The sequence below is a fragment of the Bos indicus genome, chromosome 14, assembly GCF_029378745.1.
Source record: "Bos indicus isolate NIAB-ARS_2022 breed Sahiwal x Tharparkar chromosome 14, NIAB-ARS_B.indTharparkar_mat_pri_1.0, whole genome shotgun sequence".
Classification (NCBI taxonomy): Eukaryota; Metazoa; Chordata; class Mammalia; order Artiodactyla; family Bovidae; genus Bos; species Bos indicus.
The window spans coordinates 67,705,597-67,730,158 of record NC_091773.1 but is presented as its reverse complement, the minus strand read 5'-3'; the positions used below and the strand labels follow the sequence as shown (position 1 = coordinate 67,730,158).

The 24,562-nt window shown below is 39.2% G+C and overlaps 1 protein-coding gene and 1 non-coding gene across 7 annotated transcripts in view; one reads left to right on the top strand and one right to left on the bottom strand.

Annotated features, from left to right (window-relative positions):
- The window catches only part of CPQ (carboxypeptidase Q), a 560,676-nt gene that overhangs the window by 139,238 nt on the left and 396,876 nt on the right, over nt 1–24,562 (top strand). The window lies entirely within an intron of this gene.
- On the bottom strand, nt 9,812–9,885 carry TRNAE-UUC (transfer RNA glutamic acid (anticodon UUC)). Its single transcript has one exon. It is a non-coding gene; the product is annotated as a tRNA-Glu (tRNA).

Here is a 24,562-nt window from a genome sequence, read left to right as displayed (position 1 = left end):
TGTATGAATAATTGGAAGAGTCCTCTAAGGTTTTAGAGAGCCCTCCACTTGGGTTCTATATTGTAAACTAGGAGTTTGCCTAATTGCCTTCTGTTACTGCTCATCTGTGTTAGACACTGGGGTGTGTGTGTGTGTGTGTGTGTGTGTGTGTGTGTGTGTACTTATATATTTCCTTTTTAACCCTCTTAACTGTCTTTAAAGGTCTACAGGTTTTTGTTTGTTTTGTTTTCAACAAATGAGAAAAGCAGACTGCAGAAGATTAGACAATTTGCCCAGGGTTACACAACTAGTGAGAGGCCAAGTTCAGGCGTGAACAAGTGTCAAATTCCAGAGTTTGTGCTTTTAGTCATTAGACTATATTGCCTCACATACAAATAACTTAATGTTATTTTCACTTCTAAGATTTCCTTTTTTATCCATTTGACTGAAGCTGATCTGTCTCAAGAGTTGCTGGTACCTGTACTGTGATGATACCCGTGTCTGTACCTTATTTTGAACATTTTTTCTCATTTCCCTTTCTTTTTTATCCTTATTTCTTCTATTTGTAGATGGGCCTGCTCTTCCCTGGCTCCCTGCCTGGGAAAACTAAGCCAAGTTACTGATTTCCACTGGGGCCTTAAAAACCCAAGGGGAAGTGAATTTTACTCATTGGAGTCTACTGTGGTGTTCTAAGACTCACTTTCACCCCATTCCCTCTTCCATGGAGCTCAAGGTACATAAGCAATTCTCTGGCAACTGGGCTATTTTAAGCTCTGAGAAGACTGGAGAGTTAGGCTGGATCAGGTGTAATTCCCCCAGGAGATAGGGTAAGGTCTGCATAAAAGGACCTCTAGGTACAGGTATTATGGTGCAGAGCTCATCTCCCTGGAAACCCATGCTGTATCCTTGGTTTAGCCACCTAGTTTTGTGACCTTGGCCCAGTCATTTAATCTCTATGGCCTTAATTTTGTCACTTATAAAATGAAAAATGGCTGACATATAATTCTATAACATCTCTCTAGATTAGAAAGGCTGTTGTTTTTCTGAGAATCCACAAGGGATGGGTGAAGATGATCAAAATATTAAAAGAGAAGTATTCTAGGCACATGCTATGGAGCAGATTCCTTATGTAACTGGAGCTAATGTTTTTAAGCTTTCCATTTCTAGACTTGAGTATTATAGTGTATATTAATTTGTGTGTCCGGGTTAAGACTGAGAGCTACCTGGGGAAAACTGGAGGAAGACTTTCTACGTGCATTTCTGAGAACTACTGGTTGTCTTGCAAACCCACAAATTGAGCATCCTGTCTCTCCAGTGTTTCTCATCTTCATTAATATCATTGCCAACCACCCAGGTGCTCAGGCTCAGAGCCTCAAAATTTTGCTAATATTGGATTTGGTATCTTACCTTCATGTTTTTGTCACCTGCCAGTTTAGTTCAGTTCAGTCGCTTAGTTGTGTCCAACTCTTTGAGACCCCATGAACTGCAGCACGCCAGGCCTCCCTGTCCATCACTAACTTCCAGAGTTTATGCAAACTCAAGTCCATCAAGTTGGTGATGCCATCTAACCATCTCATCCTCTGTTGTCCCCTTCTCCTCCCGCCTTCAATCTTTCCCAGCATCAGGGTCTTTTCAAATGAGTCAGTTCTTCACAGCAGGTGGCCAAAGTATTGGAGTTTCAGCTTCAGCATCAGTCCTTCCAATGAATATTCAGGACTGATTTCCTTTAGGACAGACTGGTTAGATCTCCTTGCAGTCCAAGGGACTCTCAAGAGTCTTTTCTAACACTGTAGTCCAAAAGCATCAGTTCTTTGGCACTCAGCCTTCTTTATAGTCCAACTCTCATATCCATACATGGCTAATGGAAAAACCATAGCCTTGATTAGATGGACCTTGGTCGGCAAAGTAGTGTCTCTGCTTTTTAATATGCTGTCTAGGTTGGTCATAACTTTTCTTCCGAGGACCAAGTGTCTTTTAATTTCATGGCTGCAGTCACCATCTGCAGTGATTTTGGAGCCAAGAAAAATAAAGTCTGACACTGTTTCCACTGTTTACCCATCTATTTGCCATGAAGTGATGGGACCAGATGCCATGATCTGAGTTTTCTGAATGTTGAGCTTTAAGCCAACTTTTTCACTTTCCTCTTTCACTTTCATCAAGAGGCTTTTGAGTTCCTCTTCACTTTCTGCCATAAGGGTGGTGTCATCTGCATATCTGAGGTTGTTGATATTTCTCCTGGCAATCTTGATTCCAGCTTGTGCTTCATCCAGCCCAGCGTTTCTCATGATGTACTCTGCATAGAAGTTAAATAAGCAGGGTGACAAGGTGACACTATACAGCCTTGACGTACTCCTTTTCCTATTTGGAACCAGTCTGTTTTTCCATGCCAGGAATGCCCTTATTTAAGGATTCAGCTTTAATGTCTCCTTTTCTATGGAGATTTTTTCTGTGCTTACTCATCCCCAAAGAAGTATTGACAACTTCCTTTTTTCTCCCTTTTTTGTACCCTATACTTGTGTATGTCATAAGCATTTCTCTAAATGTAATAAGCCTCTTAGAATTAGAGATCCCAGTTTCAGTGGTTCTCAACTGGGGATAATTTGCTCCTTAGGGGAAATTTGGCAATGTCTGGACACATTTTCGATGGTCGTGACTGAGAGGCAGTGCCTTTAATGGGTAGAGGTCAGGAATACTGCTAAACATCTCACAGTGTACAGAACAAGCCTCCCTTTACCCCACATCAAATAATCATCCATTCTAAAATGCCAGTTGTGCCAAAGTTGATAAACTCTGTCTTAGCTCTTAACATAGTATCTCATATACAGAAAAGATTTAAGAAATATTTGTTGAATGAATCTTTCCATTTATCTCACTCCAGCATTCAGTTGGTCACCAAGACTTAAATGTCACATGACTCCACTTCTCTATTCTCAGGGTTCTCCTGCCTACAGTGTTATAATTGCTTCCTAACTGATTTTCCTGACTCCTGACTCCGGTCTCATTTTAATCAGTTTCCATACTGCTGATTCAGTTGTCTTTGTGAAATAGAGATCTCACTGTGTAACTCCCTTACCTAAATGCTTTTCATTTTTCAGAGTATAGTTCAGATCCTTATGACCTTTTAAAAAGTGACCCCAGGCTGTGTTTCTAGGCTTGTGTCTAGTTTCTCCCAAGCCATCCACCTTGAACTTCAGCCACATGATCCTAACTGCTCTTGCCTGGACATATTCATTCCTCCTTGACTTACAAACTGCTGCCTGGATCTCTGCTAACCCAACCCTAATCCTAACCCAACCCAACCCTTCTCTGTTTAGAGAATTCCTACCCATTTTAAAGACTCTTTTAAGGTGGCTCTCTTCTCTCAGCCTTTCTTGAACACAAACCTAAATAAATGTAATTGTTCTTTCATCTTCATTCTCATAGCACGTTGTTTGCTTGTATTATACAGTGATCACAGGTTACTATAGTTAGTTGTTTACATGATTATCTCTTGAGAAATTGTGACCTACTCCAGGGAAAAGCACATCTTCATTATCTTTGTATCTCCTTCAGCATGGCACCTAGTAATGTAAAACTAATGCATATTAATTAGATATTGATTTGATGAGTAGATTGTGATAAATATTACAGATTTTAAAAAGATATTTAAAGTTTGCTTTGCATCTGAGGTAAAGGCATGAAAGAAAGAGGAGGATAAATGAACATCAATCAAATCACGGTGAGGTTGTTTACCAGTGTATTCTTTTTGAAAATTTTAGCAACATGGATCAGAAAGCCTGGAAAGCTACAGCATAATCTTGTACCAAATTCTTACCATATTAATCTTATGGGAATTTAAAATAGCCCTCCTGCATACTCCCAGCACATCCATCAAATGAAGGCCTTCTACATTTGATCCATTTCTTAGCGAGGTGCTAACTAATTTATGCCCAAGATCTTATCATCAGATAATTATTTGTTTGCACCTGTCCACTTTTCTTCCTTTGGCATCATCAGGAAAAGAGCATTTTCACTTTGTTTTTTATTGGTTTGTTTTTTTGTTTTGTCAGGACTTAATCTTTGTCTGATACCTAATGCAATATGGGCAGAAGTGCTCTCAAGAGCCTATGTCCACCGATGGTACTTGGAATTTGGAGGTGTGGGGTCAGCTGAAGGATCTGATTCTAAAGTGTCCCAAGTTGCAAATTCGTTCTTCAGCATCACATCAGGATTGGGAATGAGAAGAAAGGGGATAAAGGAACTCACATTTACTGAGAGTGCATCTATTATACATGAGTCATTGGCAGATTCTGTAACTTATGTTGTCTTTTGGGATAGGTGTTGTTCACTCTTTACACATTGCAGGCTCTGGGAGGTTCAGCACTTTGTCCAAAGTAACACAGCACGTAATATGTGGCAGAGTCATGTCTCAAGTCATAGCTTCTCAATGACCTTCCCTCTTCACCTTGCCTCTTGGTGGATCTTTCTGCCAATACTTTGCAGGTGTATCTGTTTTCCTCTTGGTTGTTTCCTCAAGAAGAGGGACACTATATCTGTCTCCTATGTGCCTTAACACTCTCACACAAACATAACTTAAAAAGCACAAACCACAAGATGAAAACATCCCTGAATTTGATTGCATCAGAATTAAAAGTTACTATTCAATGAAAGATACCATCAACAAAGCTGTTAGGCAGATGGAGAAATGGGAGAAGATATTAACACTGTCTAAAATTGTTATTAGATTAACATGTAGGCTATGAAGTACTGGAAATCAACAAGAAAAAGGCAGTAACCCTATTAGAAAAATGGACTAAGGCTCTGAATAAGCAGTTTAAAGAAGAGGAAGCCTGAAAGTTGACAAGTGTATAAAGAGATCTTAACTTAATGGTAATCAGATCAATGCAAGTTTTAAAAATAATGAGATAATTTTACAGCTGAGATGTAAAAATGTATTGGTAGTGCTGTGGTGACATAGGGACCCTTATACATTGATTGGTGGGCATGAAGCATGGTGCCACCATTCTGGGGAGCAAACTGATAATATTTAGTCCACTTAAATATATTTTCATACTCAGTGAGCAAGTAGTTCACTTCCTTAGTGTATTTCCCAAAGAAATTTTCACACAGGTACACATATGTACTACCTAAGGGCATGAATGCAGGATGATTATTGTAGCCTTATTTGTGGGGGTAAGGTTCATCTGGAGGTCCATCACTGGGAGAGGAGACATGTGAAATGTGGTAGATGCCCCCCAGGGTATGCTATACAGAAGCTGGAAGCAACCAACTGGAATATATATATATATATATATGTCAACATAGATGTATTATATTGTTATATCTTACATGTATAAAGCTGTGTAATAAAATAAAAATAGAATGGCATACATAATATAGTTGCATACATAAAAATATAGTTTTTCATGTATGCAGAATTATAGTTCATATTTTACAAGAAGACATATATGCAAAAAACATCTTTAGAATAGTTACCTACCCAGGACATGGGTTGGAAGTAGGAATGAAGAATGGGGGTAAAATAGAGTTGGTTCAGTTCAGTTCAGTTCAGTCACTAACTTGTGTCTGACTTTTGTGATCTCATGGACTGCAGCACACCAGGCTTCCCTGTCTATCACCATCTCCCATACCTTGCTCAAACTAATGTCTACTGAGTCAGTGATGCCATCCAACCATCTCATCCTCTATCGTCCTCTTCTCCTGCTGCCTTAAATCTTTCCCAGCATCAGGGTCTTTTCCAATGAGTCAGTTCTTTGCATCGTGGCCAAAGTGGTTGGAATTTCAACTTCAGTATCAGTCCTTCCAATGAATATTCAGGACTAATTTCCTTAAGGATTGACTGGTTTGATCTCCTTGTTGTCCAAGGGACTCTCAAGAATCTTCTCCAACACCACAGTTCAGAAGCGTCAATTCTTTGGCACTCAACTTTTTTTCTGGTCCATCTCTCACATCCATACATGACTACTGGAAAAGCCATAGCTTTGATTTGATGGACCTTTGTTAGCAAAATAATGTGTCTGCTTTTTAATATGCTGTCTAGGTTAGTCATAGCTTTCCTTCTAAGGAGCAAGCATCTTTAAATTTCACGACTGCAGTCACCATCTGCAGTGATTTTGGAGCCCAAGAAAATAGTTTCTCACTGTTTCCATTGTTTCCCCTTCTATTTGCCATGAAGTGATGGGACCAGATGCCATGATCTGAGTTTTCTGAATGTTGAGTTTTAAGCCAGCTTTTTCACTCTCCTCTTTCACTTTCATCAAGAGGTTCTTTAGTTCCTCTTCACTTTCTGCCATAAGGGTGGTGTCATCTGCATATCTGAGGTTATTGATATTTCTCCCAGCAATCTTGATTCCAGCTGTGCTTCATCCAGCCCTGCATTTCACATGATGTACTCCACATATAAGTTAAATAAGCAGGGTGACAATATACATCCTTGATGTACTCCTTTCCTAATTTGGAACCAGAAATAGCTCCAAAAAGAATGAAGAGATGAAACCAAAGTGAAAACAACACCCAGTTGTGGATGTGACTGGTGATGGAAGTAAAGTCTGATGCTGTAAAGAACAATATTGCATAGAAATCTGGAATGTTAGGTCCATGAATCCAGGTAAATTGGAAGTGGTCAAACAGGAGATGGCAAGAGTGAACATTGATATTTTAGGAATCAGTGAACTAAAATGGACTGGAATCGGTGAATTTAATTCAGATGACCATTATATCTACTACTGTGGGCAAGAATCCCTTAGAAGAAATGGAGTAGCCCTCATAGTCAACAAAAGAGTCCAAATTGAAGTACTTGGGTACAATTACTTTTTGCCTTTTCATACTGTTCATGGAGTTCTCAAGGCAAGAATATTGAAGTGGTTTGCCATTCCCTTCTCCAGTGGACCTCGTTTTGTCTAAACGGATGGCTCATAGCCGTCCGTCTTGGGTGGCCTTACAGGGCATGGCTCATAGTTTCATTGAGTTAGGCTGTGGTCCGTGTGATCAGTTTGCTTAGTTTTCTGTGATTGTGGTTTTCTTTCTGTCTTCCCTCTGATGGATGCGTGGGGCCATGCTCAGTAAATCTTTAATCCAATTTTCTGTTGATTGGTGGGGCTGTGTTCCCTTACTGTTGTTTGGCCTGAGGCCAAATTATAGTAGGGGTAATGAGGCTAATGGTGACCTCCTTTAAAGGGACTTGTGCACGTGCTGTTGTATTTAGTGCCCCTGACCCTGCAGCAGGCCACTGCCAACGCATGCCTCCGTCAGAGACACCTGGACACTCACGGGCAAGTCTGGCTCAGTCTCTTCTGTGGACACTGTTCCTTTCTCCTGTGTCCTGGTGAACACAAGCTTTTGTTTGTGCCCTCCAAGAGTGTGTTTTCCCAGTCCTGTGGAAGTTCTGTAACCAAATCCCACTGGCCTCCAAAGTCAAATTACCTGGGGGTTCTCAGTCTCTTTGCCAGATCCCCAGGTGGGGAAATAGAATAAATAAATTAAAAACAAGCAAATAAGACATTTGCCTTGAAGAGGCCAATGAGGATGGTATACTATAAACTAAGGAGTATAATTAGCCCAGCACTTTGATCCACCTGCCTGTCCATGAGCCATGAGGTTAAGGTAGACATCTGGGTAATTTGTCATTTGCTCCAAGAGGAAAGGAAACCATTTTTCTTATACTTTTTAAACATTATCCAGTTATCTCTTCATCCCTAATCTTATGGTAATCACTTAGATTTATGTTTACACAATGTAAAGTCTTTACTTTTTACTTATATTTTTTAGTTTGAATATAATATACAATATTTGTCATTTTTATCTTTTAACTTTCAAAACTTCTGAAAGCAGGGATGATGTCTCTTCTTTTTCATTTGCTTTGTGTAGCCTTTAGCATAGTCAGACCCTTAAGTCACATTAGTTTAATTTTTTTTGAAAATCTTGTAGGAAGAAGTTTTCTTTTTAAACCTGAATGTATGGATGGTGTTCCCTAGAGACTTGATGATGAAATAATGTAGGTTGATAATACCCAGGTATCCTTTCTAAAAAGCACCCTCTTCCAGCTCACATTCCATCCTGTCCTTTCCTTTAACAAATCTCTGACTCCGTTTTACTAGTGGACAATATCATTGGTTAATAACTATAGGTGTTTGATAATTGGTGTTGTGGATGAACCCAAGAAACATCTTCAGTAATCAAAAGACTACAGTTAGTATTGAATTACATCATGAAGCACTAGGAAATTTAGGTGTTTCTTCTCAACAGTTGTGAATCTTTTTTTTTTTTTAATTTTATTTTTAAACTGTACATAATTGTATTAGTTTTGCCAAATATCAAAATGAATCCGCCACAGGTTCCTCTTTCTCTTTGTATCCCTGTTGTTTGTGCTCTGTCTCTCTCTTTGTAGTTTCTTTCTCTGTACCTCTCTGCACTAACCATCTCTGCCCTTCTCTCTGATTATTCTCTTTATTTCTTGCTTTCTTTCTTTTTATTTTTTGCTTTGGATTCTGTCTTTTGTCTTTTTTCGTTTCCTGCTTCCTAGTTTCTGGTTCATTGCCTCACCAACAGGGTGGTCCAAGGCTTATGTCTTTGCGGCTCTGTCAAGTTATTGCTTTAGATACAACTGGAACGTCTATATTTTTCTTAGTCTGTAAGGTCCTCTTTGACAGCCTCGTTGTGTTCTTAAAATTATAGTCACTTGAAGCAAGTTGGTGAGCACATGTTTTGTACTCTTACAGCAGTAAAGGGAAAATTTGTGATGTGTTTCACATTGAAAGGCTTCCCTGGTGGCTCAGATGGTAAAGAAGCCACCTGCAGTGCAGGAAACCCAGGTTCAATCCCTGGGCCGGGAAGATCCTCTGGAGAAGGGAATGGCTACCCAGTATTCTTGCCTGGAGAATTCCATGGACAGAGGAACCTGGTGGGCTACAGTCCATGGAGTCTCAAAGAATTGGACATGACTGAGCAACTGACACTTTCATTTTCACGTTGAAAATGGTTTCCTCAGAATCAGTGTCATTTTGATGGCTATTGGGAAAACACATCAGTGATATCGATTAGCTGAAGGTACTTTGATTTCTCCAGGGTCACTTAATAGGTCAAGGCTTGTGGGACTCCTCACATTCTTGATTTTCGTTGTTGAAAAAAACTTGCATGTACATTTTCCAAGAAGTTTTAGAATTTTATATCATCAAATTGAAACATTATTCTGAGGAAACATTAAGATTTTTCTTCTGTAGAAATAGATGGCTTAGAGGTTTTAGATAGACTACTGGTAAATATATTGGCGCCTCAATGCCTGATTGACAAAGTGGGTGATCAATAAACCTGTGGGACCAGATGACATCCACCTAGTGTTTTCAAAGAAAGTTTGAAAGGGTAAAAACTGTCAAAACTTGTTTAAATTATATTTAATCCTTGTAGTTGCCATTGAGCCCAAGAATTATCAGAATTGTGACCATCCTCCATAGGAATTCTTCTAAGAAGACTTTGAGAAGTACATTTTGTTGGTGATCATAAATTTTTATTTCACCCTATATATGACAAGGTAATATGTAGGACACTTATGAAAGGTGCATATAAATGACAGAAGATGATGTCTAAATAATGGTGAAAACCTAAGATAGGGCCAGATCAGATTTATAACTGGTGGGAACTGCTGTGAACTTATAAATAGGGAAATTTTTGGATAAACATTTTTCAGAAAACATTCTCTTGGCTCTGTGACAAATAGATGAGAAAGGAGAAAGATCACAGGGAGTTCAGATTTGAGGGACTAACAGTTTGGATAATGACTTCATAAATGGAAACATGTATATATATTGGTCAGCCTGTGTGGCTTGTGGGATCTTAGTTCCCCAACCAGGGATTGAACCTGGGCCCCTGGTAGTGAAAGTGCCAAGTCCTAACCACTGGACTGCCAGGGGATTCCTCCATGAATATTATTAAATAACGATCTATAAATACATTTTGGATATGAGAGATCAGGAATGGAAGGAATTAAAGATTACAGAGCTTTCAAGTCTGAGTTAATAGAAAAATGATAACTACAGAGAAAGAAGAGAATTAGGGAAGGAAGTAGACTGAAGACAGTCGAAACTGGGTTAGTTTTTAATACACTGACCTTTTGAGGGTGATTCCATAGAAAACTTTCATGTTCTCTTATAGAACATTCCCAAATGCCACAAAATGTTAGCAGTGGGCCAGTGTGGTCACTAATCTCACCTATGTGACATTTCTTATTTTCTTTAGTTAAATTCTACAAACAGTTGAATTCTCTACTGATACTGCCATAACAGTGATTCATGTTTACTTATCTGTCAAGTCAGTGTACTGTGAGCTTGATTCAGACAAGAGCTGTGTATAATCTCTTCCTCTCCAGGCCCCAAGGTGGCATCTTTCACTGGCAGGTGCACACTACCTGGTTGTTGTGTTGGCACCCTCTGTATGCCCAGCACAGCATTAGGTGGCAGTGATACCCAGATGAGTCAAACGAGGAGACAACGCTGGTGTGAATAAGATGGCAACATAGAGAAGCTGCATGTGTGGATTAAACAGCCTTGTAGACGGACATGACATTGAGGGATGAAGGATTCCCTGGGGCGAAGAAGGAAAAAGAGATATTCCTAAGACAGGAAAGAAGACAAGCAAAGCCATGAAGGTGTGCAAGTGTCTGATGAATTTGCCTGATGACTGGAGGAGCATGTTTATAGAGAGAAGAAGGGGATATGATAGGGCTGGGAAGGTACATAGGTAGACTGCAAAAACCTTGCTAAGGTCATCTTGTGCATTCTTACCTTTCTTAGGACAGAAATTATTTTAGGGTAAGGAAATAAGGGAAGGGGAGATTAGATGGTAACCGAATTGGTATCTCCTAGTCAAGCATAAAGAACTAGCTATAGTTTTGAGTTTTAATCATTGGTACTATATCATGTGACCAGGACAGTTAAAAAATTGTCCGAATGATTTGGGGTCAATTTCTTTAGTATTTATAATTATTACTAGTAATTGTGTAATTTGTATTTGATATGAGAATTCTTGAGCGTTTTTAAAGTAAGATGCCTAGGTTTTTGGTTTTAAAAAATCTAATGCACCAAACAGTAGCTCATAGTTTCTTGATCATACCAGATTAACGAAATAATTTCCAGTCTTGCCTTCACAGGCAACTGCTAACCTCGTTGTCTACTATAAATAAAGTTCACCTCCTTCTTTATCTGCCATTTTGTAATCTATCTCTGTCAGTTTTACTATGATCCAAATGACTTTAAAGGAACGCATGTATACCTGTGGCGGATTCATTTTGATATTTGGCAAAACTAATACAATTATGTAAAGTTTAAAAATAAAATAAAATTAAAAAAATAAATAAATAAAGCTAATGCCTGGAGAATCCCATGGATGGAGGAGCCTGGTAGGCTGCAGTCCATGGGGTCGCAAAGAGTTGGACACGACTGAGCGACTTCACTTTTCGCTTTCATGCATTGGAGAAGGAAATGGCAACCCACTCCAGTGTTCTTGCCTGGAGAATCCCAGGGACGGAGGAGCCTGGTGGGCTGCCATCTATGGGGTCGCACAGAGTCGGACACGACTGAAGCGACTTAGCAACAGCAGTAGCAGCTTTTAGTGAAAGAACGCTTTGCAAAGTGTGTGTTTTTTAAAAGTTCAGACTTCCATATTGTGCTGCCCCTGAACCTTACTCTTCAAGTGGATTTTCTCTACTTAATTTGGTGAAATTATCACAAAGCATCCAGGACTTTGCTGAGAAGGCTCTTGGCTGTCTCTCTCAGTTCATGGAACAGGACATTTGTTCTCAGACTGTATTTAATGCATTATTTTCATCCCAAAGAGCATTTATTCAGCACTCATCTTTGGGTAAAGTAGTGGTATACCTGGTCTAAACAAAAACTAAACAGCTGGTGATGTGCCAGCAGGAAGTACCAGTGTCATACAGTTCTTTAAAACAATATTTTCCCGATTTTACAAAGTAATGCGTTTCTTTTCAAATGTAGAAATTCAAAAACTAAAGAAAAGCACAGTAGGAATACAAAATAGCATGAAATCGTATTGCCCAAAGGTAAGAACTAAGAACATTTTGATCTATATACATCTTCTATTTTTTTCTTCATTTGAATGTTTATATGCATTTACAATACATTGTGAACATTTCTACACTTTTTAATGACTGTGCAGTATAATTGCTCAGAACATGACTTTGAGCTTGTCTCCTGATTTGATTGCTAATTGGCAATGTGACCTTTATCAAATGATTTAACCTTCAAAAGACTCTGTTGTATTTTCTGCAGAAACGTGATAATAATAGTGTTTACCTCATAGGATTAGAATCAGGGCAAAGTGAGATAATACACGTAAAGCATTCAGTGCCTGGCACGTAGAGTTTTATTATCTGAGTCCTTTATTACTGATATTTCAGTTGTTTGTAGGGTTTTTTTGTTTTCTGCATGTGATATTTGCTAAGCTACATGACACAGTTGGTGTCATCAGATTTCTAACTGTGCAGTTATTGATTTGTGTGTCTAGTTCAATTATAAAGAAAAACTGCTGAGCCAGACTCTCACCCCATTGCAGGTTGTCCCCTGTGGGAGTTTTTCCATGGATTTCTGACACTTGGGATTTCTCTCAGTTGTCTTCATATGGCATTGGTCATACCACACGGGCTTCCCTGGTAGCTCAGCTGGTAAAGAATCCACCTTCAATGCAGGAGAGCTTAGTTCGATTCCAGGGTCAGGGAGATCCATAGGAGAAGGGATAGGCTACGCACTCCAGTATTCTTGGTCTTCCCTGGTGGCTTAGCTGGTAAAGAATTTGCCTGCAGTGTGGGAGACCTGGGTTCAATCCTTGGGTTGGGAAGATTCCCTGGAGAAGGGAACAGCTACCCATTCCAGTATTCTGGCCTGGAAAATTCCATGGACTGCATAGTCCATGGTATTGCATAGTTGGACATGACTGAGCGGCTTTCATTTTTCACTTTCTTTTCATACCACATGACCTCACTTGGTTGGCATGAGATTTATTTATGCAGTGGTGATGCTCTCACATGCCCTCCACAGTAGAACTTGGTAGGAGTGAAACCTGGGAAGATGGGGCTGGGAGCAGAGGTGTGGTTGGCCTTCCACATGGGTCTCAAGGCTGGATCTGAGTCATGCTGTCATAGGATTTTATGAGTGGCCGCCAGAGCCCCTGTGTGCAGGGTACTGAAGTCTAGGGATGAAACCAAGTTGGAATTTAGGGAGCAGAGTCAGGTATCACCAGCACAAGGTAGGATGAACAAGGGAATGAAGCTCACATAACATTAATGAATTTGGTGCTACGTTGGCTGGAGATACTAATTCAGTGGTGTGTTTATCTGCTTGTATCTTGGTGATGTCTTGGAGCCTCACGCTGCTCCTCCTCCACTCCAATTTATATATTTATTGAAAGTATAATACAAATGAGGTAATATTAAAGTTTAAAAAATTTTAGAAATTTGACTCTAGCAAAATGCTCTGGGATAGCAGAAATTCCAAGTGCTCCTAGAGTATGAGTTACTGCTTTTTGAGAGGTGTTATGCAAATGAGCAAATCCTATATGAAGTTAAAGAACATTCAAATAATGCCATGTTTATACATTTATATAGAGTAAAGGTTTAAACACATGTGTAATCTGAACATCACATTTAGATAATAAGCATTATCTCTGGAGAAAAAAGAGAATGAGATGGGGGAGGTAAAACATCACAGATTTGTGCTCTATGGGTAATTATTTAAGGAAAAAAAAGAACTGAAGCAGAGATGACAAAATATTAAGATGTGAAGAGGGTGAAGTATGTCTATACTATGTCTATTTTTCATATGATTAACATACTTCATGATTTACTAGAATGGGGAAGAGGAACTTAATACCTGGTCACAAAAAAAGAAATTCCAGCAACACAAATGAAATTAAGCCTTTCCTGAGCCATGATCTCTGTTCCCTTTATTAGAGAAAACCACTTAGCTGTTGACTGTCTGTGATACAGAAATATATTGTGTTTTCATTCCCTGTCTACCTGCACACTTAATGCTCTTGCTCTGAACTAAACATATCTTGGAATCATTTATCCTATAATTTCTGACAGTTTCTTTTCAAGAAACTTTTGCTTCATGAAGGTAGGAGCAACCATAGTTTCTTCTTTATTATGGAGGCCTCGTTGACGTTCAACTATGGATGATGGATGGTGACTGTAGTCATGAAATTAAAAGACACTTGCTTCTTAGAAGAAAAGCAATGGCAAACCTAGATAGTCTATTAAAAAGTGGAGACATTACTTTGCCAACAAAGGTCCATATAGTCAAAGCTATGGTTTTTCCAGTAGTCATGTATGGATGTGAGAGTTGGGCCATAAGGAAAGGTTGAGCACTGAAAAACTGATGCTTTCAAATTGTGGTGCTGGAGAGAAGACTCTTGAAAATCCCTTGGACTGCAAGGAGATCAAATCAGTCAATCCTAAAGGAAATCAACCCTGAATATTCACTGGAAGGACTTATGCTGAAGCTCTAATACTTTGGCCACCTGATGCGAAGAGCTGACTCATTGGAAAGGACCCTGATACTGGGAAAGACTGAAGGCAGAAGAAGAAGGGGACAACAGAGAATGAGACTGTTGGATGGCATCACTGACTCAATGGACATGAGTTTGAGCAAACTCTGGGAGATGGTAAAGGACAGGAAAGCCTGGCTTACTGAAGTCCATGAGGTTGCAAAAAGTCAGACACAACTAAGCGACTGAATAACAGAAAAGCTGAAATACAATATTATATGTTACAAGTGTACAGTACAGTGAATCACAGATTTTAAAATTTATATTCCATTTATATTATAAAATATATGCTATATTTCCCATGTTGTACTATATATTCTTTTAGTTTATTTTATATCTAATAGTTTGTACATTCTACTCCCCTACCCCTATATTTCCCCTCCTCCCTTCCCTCTCCCCACTGGTAACCATTAGTTTGTTCTCTGTAGCTGTGAGTCTGCTTTTTTTTTTATCTTCACTAGTTTGTTGTGTTTTTTAGTTTCCACATGTAAGTAATACCATACAATATTTGTCTTTCTCTGTCTGACTTATTTCATTTAGTATGTGTGTGCTGTGTGCTTAGTCATTCAGTCATGTCCAACTCTTTGGGACCCCATGATCTATAGTCTGCCAGGCTCCTCTGTCCATGGGGATTCTCCAGGCAAGAGTACTGGAGTGGGTTGCCATGCCCTCCTCCAGGGGAATCTTCCCAACCCAGGGGTCGAACCCACGTCCGCTGCATTGCAGGTATATTCTTTACTATCTGAGCCACCATAGAAGCCCAAGAATACTGGAGTGGGTAGCCTATCCCTTCTCCAGGGGAACTTCCCAACCCAGCAATCAAACCAGGGTCTTCTGCATTGCAGGTGGATTATTTACCAGCTGAGCTACCAGGGAAGCCCTCATTTAGTGTAATAGTCTCCAAATCCATCCATGTTACCACAAATGCAAAAATTTCATTGTTATACTTGAGTAGTATATATATATATACCACGCACACACACACATATACACCACAACCATAGTTTTTATTGTTGTTGTTGTTGTTTTTTTAATTCAACTTTAGAATCGCTGATCTAGAATACATGGGATCAGTTTTAGATGCTAAATTGTAAAAATAGATTGTGCTCAGACCCAGAGCAACCGTGAAATCAAAGTATATTTATATGCAGATTTGAAAGTTTCTTTTTCCATTTTATTTTGTCAGAGAGTTGAATGTATTAAGCTGGAGACAAGAGACACTGTCAAGGTAAACATATGTGAGGGGGTTCACACTCCTCAAGGAAAAGTGTGCTTTTTATGGCCTTGGGCAAAGTTGGGGTTTGGTACTGTTGTTAATTTTACAGATCACTCTGTTGAGACCGTGACTGCATCTTGGGGTTGCTCTTGAATCCAGACAATGTTAATTTTGTCCTCATTTGTGTTCTATTCAGTTTTACCAAACTAAATGTTTGTCAGTTAGTGATTTTTAGGAAGGTTGTTAAGATTGTAACAATATAGTTTTATTTTAAGAAAATGGGGGGAAAATAACATGTTTTAAATTACTGTGTCTTTTTATGAGCTAAAGAAAAATAAAACTATGAAGTGGTCTTGGTAGCTGAGCGGTAGCCACTAGGTGTCTGGGCTGGCTTTGGGAGAATTTGTTGGGGGATCACACTGAGCTTGGATACACAGAGCATGGAAAGCCTTGTCATCACAAAATTTGGCGTACAGTTCTCTCCTCTCACGGATGGAGGCTTCTAGCATCTCTGATACTGTTTTCTATTCCTGGCCCCTCGTAGAGAAATCCAATGTATTTTTGCTAAAATTCTCTAGAATTTTAGTTGGGAACTTCAGAGGACAGACTTCTCATGCAAAGCCTGTGGAAGGAAAGGTGCACTTTTGATCTAATTATAGTCCAAACATCCCCTAAACTCACCAGGTTACTCCTTTGTGGTGCCTATAAGATATGGAAAGGACAGGAGCTTAGAAGATCTAAATGGGAGTGTGTTGTCCTTGTGCTTTTCCGGGGTCTCATGGTGGCCAAGATTCTTAACTTTGAGCCTTGGTTTCCTCATCATCAAATGGGGCCCACTGGACCTACTTCAGAAGTGTTGTTTAAAATACCTGACTGCCAGTGTGTTCTGGCTGTTGATCTATCAGGCATTGGGGAAGGTTGTCTCTGATACTTAGCAGCTGACCATCAAAAAGGACTGTTTTATGGAGTTGCTGTAAGGGTAAAATAAGATCACCCATGTGCATGTGCTTAGAAAATGTAATTAATAAATCTGTGCTGTTAATGCAAAATGAATGCATTAGGCAGAACATTTGAGAAGTGCTTTGAGCAGCAGTTCGACCAAACAGTTCTTCAATGAGAATAAATAATTATTGCCCCACCATTTCACTTATTTGAAAAGTAGTTTCCTACATAGCTAAACATATGCTTATTATTTGATGTTGTTGTTTAGTCATGAATTCCTCTCTGACTCTTTGCGACCCTATGAACTATAACTCAATAGGCTCCTCTGTCCATGGGATTTCCCAGGCAAGAAAAGTGGAGTGGGTTGCCATTTCCTTCTCCAATGCTTATTATACAACCCAGCAATTCCATTCCTGGGTATTTACCTAAGAGAAATGGAAAATGATGCCCATACAAAGGCTTTTCTGTGAATATTCATCTTAATTGTATCCATAACAGCTGAAAACTTGCAGTGGCTCACGTGTTCAGCACCAGGAGAACTGGATAAACATACGTAGTGCATCCTTGCAATGGACTACTACTCAGCAATACGAAGGGAGGATGCCAGGTGGATACCACAACACAGATGAATCTCAAAGCTGTATGCTGAGCGAGAAAAGACAATACAAAGCATTTCATACTCTGTGATTCCATTTATATACAATCCTGTAAAGGCAAAAGGTTAGTGGCAGAAAGATTAGTGATGGCCAGGGGTCCAGAATAGGAGAAGGGATTGACTGATGAAGACATGAGGGAGCTTTTTGTAGTGATGAAAATAGTCTATATCTTGATTGTGATAATGGTTCCATAATTATATGTTTGTTAAAACACACTAGATTGTATACTGAAAACGGGCCCCTTTTGTTTTATATAAATTATGCCTCGTAACAAGTTGATTAAAAAATTAGTTAAAAATACTTTTCTCATGAAAAATAGAAAACATAGTGTTGAAATAGAAAGGAGGAACATTCTATTACAATCAAGATAGACCCCTTTTACAGTTTATATATTTCAGTTTCTGCCTTTAAGTAATACGTTTCGCAGCCTCACTTTTCTTGCATTGAGCATTAGTCTCCAGTAATATGAAACTTGCTGAGAAGTCCTCCATATACACTGTACTGTTTCGCTCTCTGCTATCATTTGCGTATGCTGAACATTTGGGTGGACTTGCTCCTTCTCTGTCCTCACCTGGGGCTCCCACTTCCTCTCTCCTTCACCTGGCTGACTCCCACCTACCACTGAAGATCTGATTTGGAATTCACTTTCTCCAGCAGGATTTCTATGATTTTTTCCCTCACCTCTAAATATGGGACACCCTTGAGTATCCTCATATATTAGCTGTATAACAACATTTTCCAGATTACATTATAATTAGCTCTTTATGGACTTGACTTCCCTACAAGATGATAATCTTTTAGAGGTTGGGTACCGTAGCTTAAATGCTTTTTATCCCCAGAGCCCAGGGTGTTGCTGATGTCTCTAAAGGAAAATGAATGAATGAATGGGAGTGTGTCAGGGAATTGTGGTGAGGCAGAGTGAGATTGTGAAAAGTTTGGAAAAGAAGGAAGATCTAATTGAAACCCAATCTCTCAGTGGTTAGAATAACTTTGGACAAGTTGTTTAATGTATCAGCTTTAGCTTTCTCATATAAGAAATGAGGGAAATAGTCCTATCTACCGAATAGGCTTCCTGAGAGACGTGAATAAGATGTATGTGAAAGTACTCTACGGAGTGACACAGTTTGCACACATGAGTTATTTTGTATCATTGGAAGGATGTAATTTCTCAGCTCTGGGATATAGTGATGCAAAATCAAATCAAACAGGTAAAGTCTGTTCACCGTCAATGATTTAAGATTGAGTTCAGTCAGCATTACATTGATTTGTTTACCCGACTCCCTGTGGCATTAGTTAGAACTTCCTCTGCTTGTGAGAGACATCTATAGTCTTGTCAAATCCATTCACTCTGTTATTTCACACTGAAGCAATTGCCAACCAGTGTGTAAAATTTTTGAAGGCAGGGCTCTTGTCTTATTTATCTCTGGGTCCTTGTTAGTGCTTAACAGAAAGCAGTGCACCCAGACATGTGAAAAAGATAAACCAAGTAGTGTTTACCATAGAATATAGAAGTCTAGAGAAATGTTAGCCAGTTTTCTTTAAGAAGGCTAAATTTAAAAATCAAGTTGTAATTGCATCTCCTTTTCAGAGTCTGTTCATGAGTCAGATAGTTTTGGGTAACCACAAAAACTCTCCAAGTTGCTGCCAAGTTGAAGCTAATAAAAATCTCCTAGATCTTTGGATATTTACCGATGTCTTCAGTTGGAACTTCATAAGACGAATGATGGAGAAGGAAATGGCAACCCACTGCAGTGTTCTGGCCTGGAGAATTCCATGGACAGAGGAGCTTGGTGGACTACAAAGAGTCCATGGGGTCACAGAGAGTCAGATATGACTGCACTGAATGACTAAGACTAGGACTAATGAATTCATTGTATTTAAGACCCATTTCCCGTAATTTTAAAAATCTACCATACAATATCTGTGCAGCATTCCTGTCAGCATTTCATAGAGATTTTCATTTTAAAAATAATATTTTACCTTGGTTGTAGAAATAATGGGAACTAGGTCTGATTTGTAGGTAATAGATCAAGCACTAGGCACTTAACCTGCTCTAATTGGATAGATACATCATTAATTTTAGTTTCTATTAACCTAATTGATATTGCTTGGGAAAAAATGGGGGAAAAGTAATTAGATGTATAAATTTTGAGGTACATTAAGAATTTAACCCCCTTCACAGATTGTAGCCTTGTTGTGGCAAAGGAGCTTTCATAACTTAATGAAGCTATAAGCCATGCTGTGCAGGGCCACCCAAGACAGATGGGTCATAGTGAAGAAGTTTGACAAAATGTGGTCCACCAGAGATCATAGTGAAATGGCAAACCACTCCAGTATTCTTGCCGTGAGAATCCCATGAACAGTATGAAAAGGCAAAAAGATATGACAGAGGATGAACTGCCCAGATTAGAAGGTGTCCAATATGCTACTAGGGAAGAGTGGAGGGCAAATTACTAATATTCACAGAAAGAATGAAGTGGCTGGGCCAAAGCAGAAATGACCCTCAGTTGTGGATGTGTCTGGTGGTGAAAAGAAAGTCCAGTGCTGTAAAGGACAATGTTTCATAGGAACCTGGAATGTTAGGTCCATGAATCAAGGTAAATTGGATGTGATCAAGCAACAGATGGCAAGACTGAAGATCAAAATCTCAAAAATCAGTGAACTAAAATGAATGGGAATGGGTAAATTTAATTCAGATGACCATTGTATCTAGTACTGTAGGCAAGAATTCCTTAGAAGAAATGAAGTAGCCCTCATAGTCAACAGAAGAGCAGAGATGCAGTACTTGGGTGCAACCTCAAAAATGACAGAATGATTTTGGTTTGTTTCCAAGACAAACCATTCAATATCACAGTAATCCAAGTCTATTCCCCAACCACTGATGCTGAAGAAGCTGAAGTGTACTGGTTCTATGAAGACCTACAAGACCTTCTAGAACTAACACCAAGAAAAGGTGTCCTTTTCATCATAGAGGATTAGAATGCAAAAGTGTGAAGTCAAGAGATACCTTGTATAACACCAAGTTTGACTTTGGAGTACAAAATGAAGCAGGGCAAAGACTAACAGAGTTTTGTCAAGAGAACATACTGGTCATAGCAAATGCCCTTTTCCAACAACCCAAAGGACCACTCTACACGTGGACATGACCAGATGGTCAATATAAAAATCTGAATGATTACATTCTTTGCAGCTGAAGAAGAAGAGGCTCTATACAGTCAGCAAAAAGAAGACTGGAAGCTGACTGTGGCTCAGATCATGAGCTCCTTATTGCCAAATTCAGACTTAAATTGAAGAAAGTAGGGAAAACTACTAGGCCATTCAGGTATGACCTAAATCACATCCCTTATGATTACACAGTGGAAGTGACAAATAGATTCAAGGGATTAGATCTGGTAGACAGAGTACCTAAAAAACTATGGATGGAATTTGTAACATTGTATAGGATACAGTGACCAAAACAGTCACTAAGAAAAAGAAATACAAGAAGGTAAAGTGGTTGTCTGAAGAGGTTTTACAAATAGCTGAGGAAAGAAGAGAAGTGAAAGGCAAGGGAGAAAGGGAAAGATATACCCAACTGAATGCAGAGTTCCAGAGAATAGCAAGGAGAGATAAGAAGGCCTTCTTAAATGAACAATGCAAAGAAATAGAGAAGAAAAAAAAAAAAAAAGAATAGAATGAGAAAGACTAAAGGTCTCTTCAAGAAAATTGAAGATATTAAGGGAACATTTCATGCAAGGATGGGCATGATAAAGATAGTAATGGTAAGGACCTAACAGAGCAGAAGAGATTAAGAAAAGGTGGCAAGAATACACAAAAGGTCTTAATGACCCAAATAACCACAGTGGTGTGGTCACTCACCTAGAGCTGGACATCCTGGAGTGTGAAGTCAAGTGGACCTTAGGAAGCATTACTACGAACAAAGCTAGTGGAGGTGAAGGAATTTAAGCTGAGCTATTTAAACCAAAAGGATGATGCCATTCAAGTGCTGCACTCAATATATTAACAAGATTCTTGAGAGTCCCTTGGACAGCAAGGAGATGAAATCAGTCAACCCTAAAGGAAATCAACCCAGAATATTTATTGGAAGGCCTGATGCTGAGGCTCCAATACTTTGGCCACCTGATGCGAAGAGTTGACTCATTAGAAAAGACCCTGATGCTGGGAAAGATTGAGGGCAAGAGGAGGAGGGGGTGGCAGAGGATGAGATGGTTAGATAGCATCACTGACTCAATGGACATAAGTTTGTCCAAATGCCAGGAGATAGTGGAGGAGAGAGGAGCCTGGTGTGCTGCAGTTCATGGGGTCGCATAGAGTTGAACACAACTTACTGACTGAGCAACAACAACAGTTCATCAAAATAATATTGTAGATGATGTGACTATTTTCAGACACAGATGGAAATAAGTGAAGTTGACAAGAATATGTGAGAGATTCTGGGATATTTTACTGGTAAAGTAAGTTCTACAAATATTAAATTTATGAGATAACATAGTAGAAAGCAAAAAATTATCTATATTATTGACATTTTTAATAAGTGAATTTCTATTTCAAGGTGATTTAAACCTATGTTCTATTTTGGTAGGCAATTTAAAATAATTTAATGATTTGTTAGCTTAACTTTTCAAATATGCCAAGGGGCACTAACTTCTTGAGGCATTTATAGATATTTATCCAAATGTGTTCTTGGTCAGGATATGAAAATATTTGGGGAATAAATCCAGTACTTGTTCGTATTTACTTTACACAAATCAGAATTTCCCATGAGTGACTGTATAAATTGGGGGAAGTGGAAAGAAAGAGGAACTTGAATATAAACCAAATATTGGTTTATAGTCTTTATTTAGAAATCCGCCTTAGTGACTCTGATAGTTGGGATATTAACCCAATAATTCCTTTTCTTTGTAGATTATTATTTTCATATAAAACTATATATGCTTATAAGGCAATTCTCTTTGGCGTGCTCAAAGAGAAATACTACATTTTTACCAAGTGGGTTATCTTCAGTGTTCTAATATAGCAGAAAGTTGTCCCTTGGTACCTGTGAAATATTGTTTCCACGACTCCCAGTGGATATAAAAATCTGGGATGCCCAAGTCCCTTCTATAAAATGGCATGGTATTTGCATATACCATGATGCTTGCTCCTTGGAAGAAAAGCTAAGACAAACCTAGACAGCATGTTAAAAAGCAGAGACATTACTTTGCCAACAAAGGTCTGTCTAGTCAAAGCTATGGTTTTTCCAGTGGTCATGTATGGATGTGAGAGTTGGACCGTAAAGAAGGCCGAGCACCAAAGAACTGATGCTTTTGAACTGTGATGTTTGAGAAGATTCTTGAGAGTCCCTTGAACAGCAGGGAAATCAAACCAGTCAATCCTAAAGGAAATCAGTCCTGAATATTGATTGGAAAGACTGATGCTGAAGCTGAAGCTCCAATTCTTTGGCCACTTGATGCGAGGAGCCAACTCATTAGAAAAGGCCCTTATGCTGGGAAAGATTGAAGGCAGGAGAAGGGGACGACAGAGGAAGAGATAGTTGGATGGCATCACCGACTCAATGGACATGAGTTTGCGAAAGCTCCGGGCGATGGTGAAGGACAGGGAAGCCTGTCGTGCTAAATCAGTGGGGTCGCAAAGAGTCCGATACAACTGAGTGACTGAACAACAGCAACAACAATTTGCATATAACCTACCCACATCCTCCCATATACTTTACATTATCTCTAGATTATTTATAATACCCAATACAATGTAAGTGCTATGTAAATAGTTGCCAGCACATGGCAAATTCATGTTTTGCATTTTGGATCTTCATTGCTTTTTTTAAAAAAGATTTTTTGTCTGTGGTTGGTTAAGTCCATGGACCCAGAGGAATGGTATGGGGAGGGAGGAGGGAGGAGGGTTCAGGATGGGGAACACATGTATACCTGTGGCAGATTCATTTTGATATATGGCAAAACCAATATAATATTGTAAAGTTAAAAAATAAAATAAAAAAAATTTTTTTTTGGCTGTGGTTGGTTGAGTCCATAGATGCAGAACCCGCAAATACAGAGGGCTTTATTTTAGCGTAGCTTTTTGGCACAGATATTTTCCTGTTCATACCCTCTCCCACCTCCAGGGGTTGGGGGGAAAAGGCAGCATTATAACTTCTCAGAAGTTTGCAAGCTTTCAAGATGGTTTGGCATCCTTACTGTGTTATATGCCATAGGAAAAGTGTTTCTCAGCCATTCATCTTTAATTATATTTAAATTTACATTAATTTTTAAAAGGATTAAGAGCACCTTCCAAAATGATGTGCCTATTTACTAAACAGCATGTATTAATTTATAGCTGTTTATTGAAAAAAGCATGGTTGGTCTAGGTCTCTTGCCTCATGCATAATAAAGAACTTCTCTTTTTGAAAGTAATTGCTATAAAATATTGCCGGAGGGATCGAAATGTTAGTGTGATTGGGAAGTAGTATCTTTACTTGTAGGCAGACTGTTTTGAATATCTCAGATGCAAACATAAAACTGGAATAGTATTGTCAAGGTCAAGGAACGAGTGGAATGGTCAGAAGAGATGCTTAGATAATGGAGTCTTTGAGAACAGAAATGGGTTTCCTGGATCTTCCTTGATCCTCTGTGAAGCGCTTCAGTGTTGGTGCAGCACCAGTCACATTAGAGGAAGGGACGCCGTTGCTGCTAGACCAGACGAAAGAGAAAAAGAGGTGATCTTAGAAAATACTGAGTCCCCACCAAGGTTGTCCTCTCAAGCTGAGCAGATGTCTGGTTTTCTGGCCATATGTTATTGCTTCTCTTTATCAAAACAGGAACAACACATCCATTTTTAAGAAAGTCAAAATGTTTGTCATCTAGGTTGACAGTGATTTGGGCCCTCACTCAGAGTGAGAGGCCTCTTCCTGTGGTTTTGGTCTTGTGTTTGATACTGTAGATTAGTGCAGAAGGATGCATTTATGAAATAAATGGTGATTTCATTTTGTTCTTCCTCCACAGGAAAGACAGGGAAAAGTCCAAACACTTAAGCGTTGGTGGCAGGTGGAGGCCTTCTAGAATTTGGCTCCAACCTAAGCATAACTTTTACTGCTTTGCAACTTGAACCTCAATTTTCCATTCATGTATTTAGTTGAGATATTCTAGGCATCTCTGGTGGGAAGGAGAGAACAAGCTAAATCTGGAAGGGGGCAAGGCCTGGGAGCTGTTGCAGAGGTTGACAC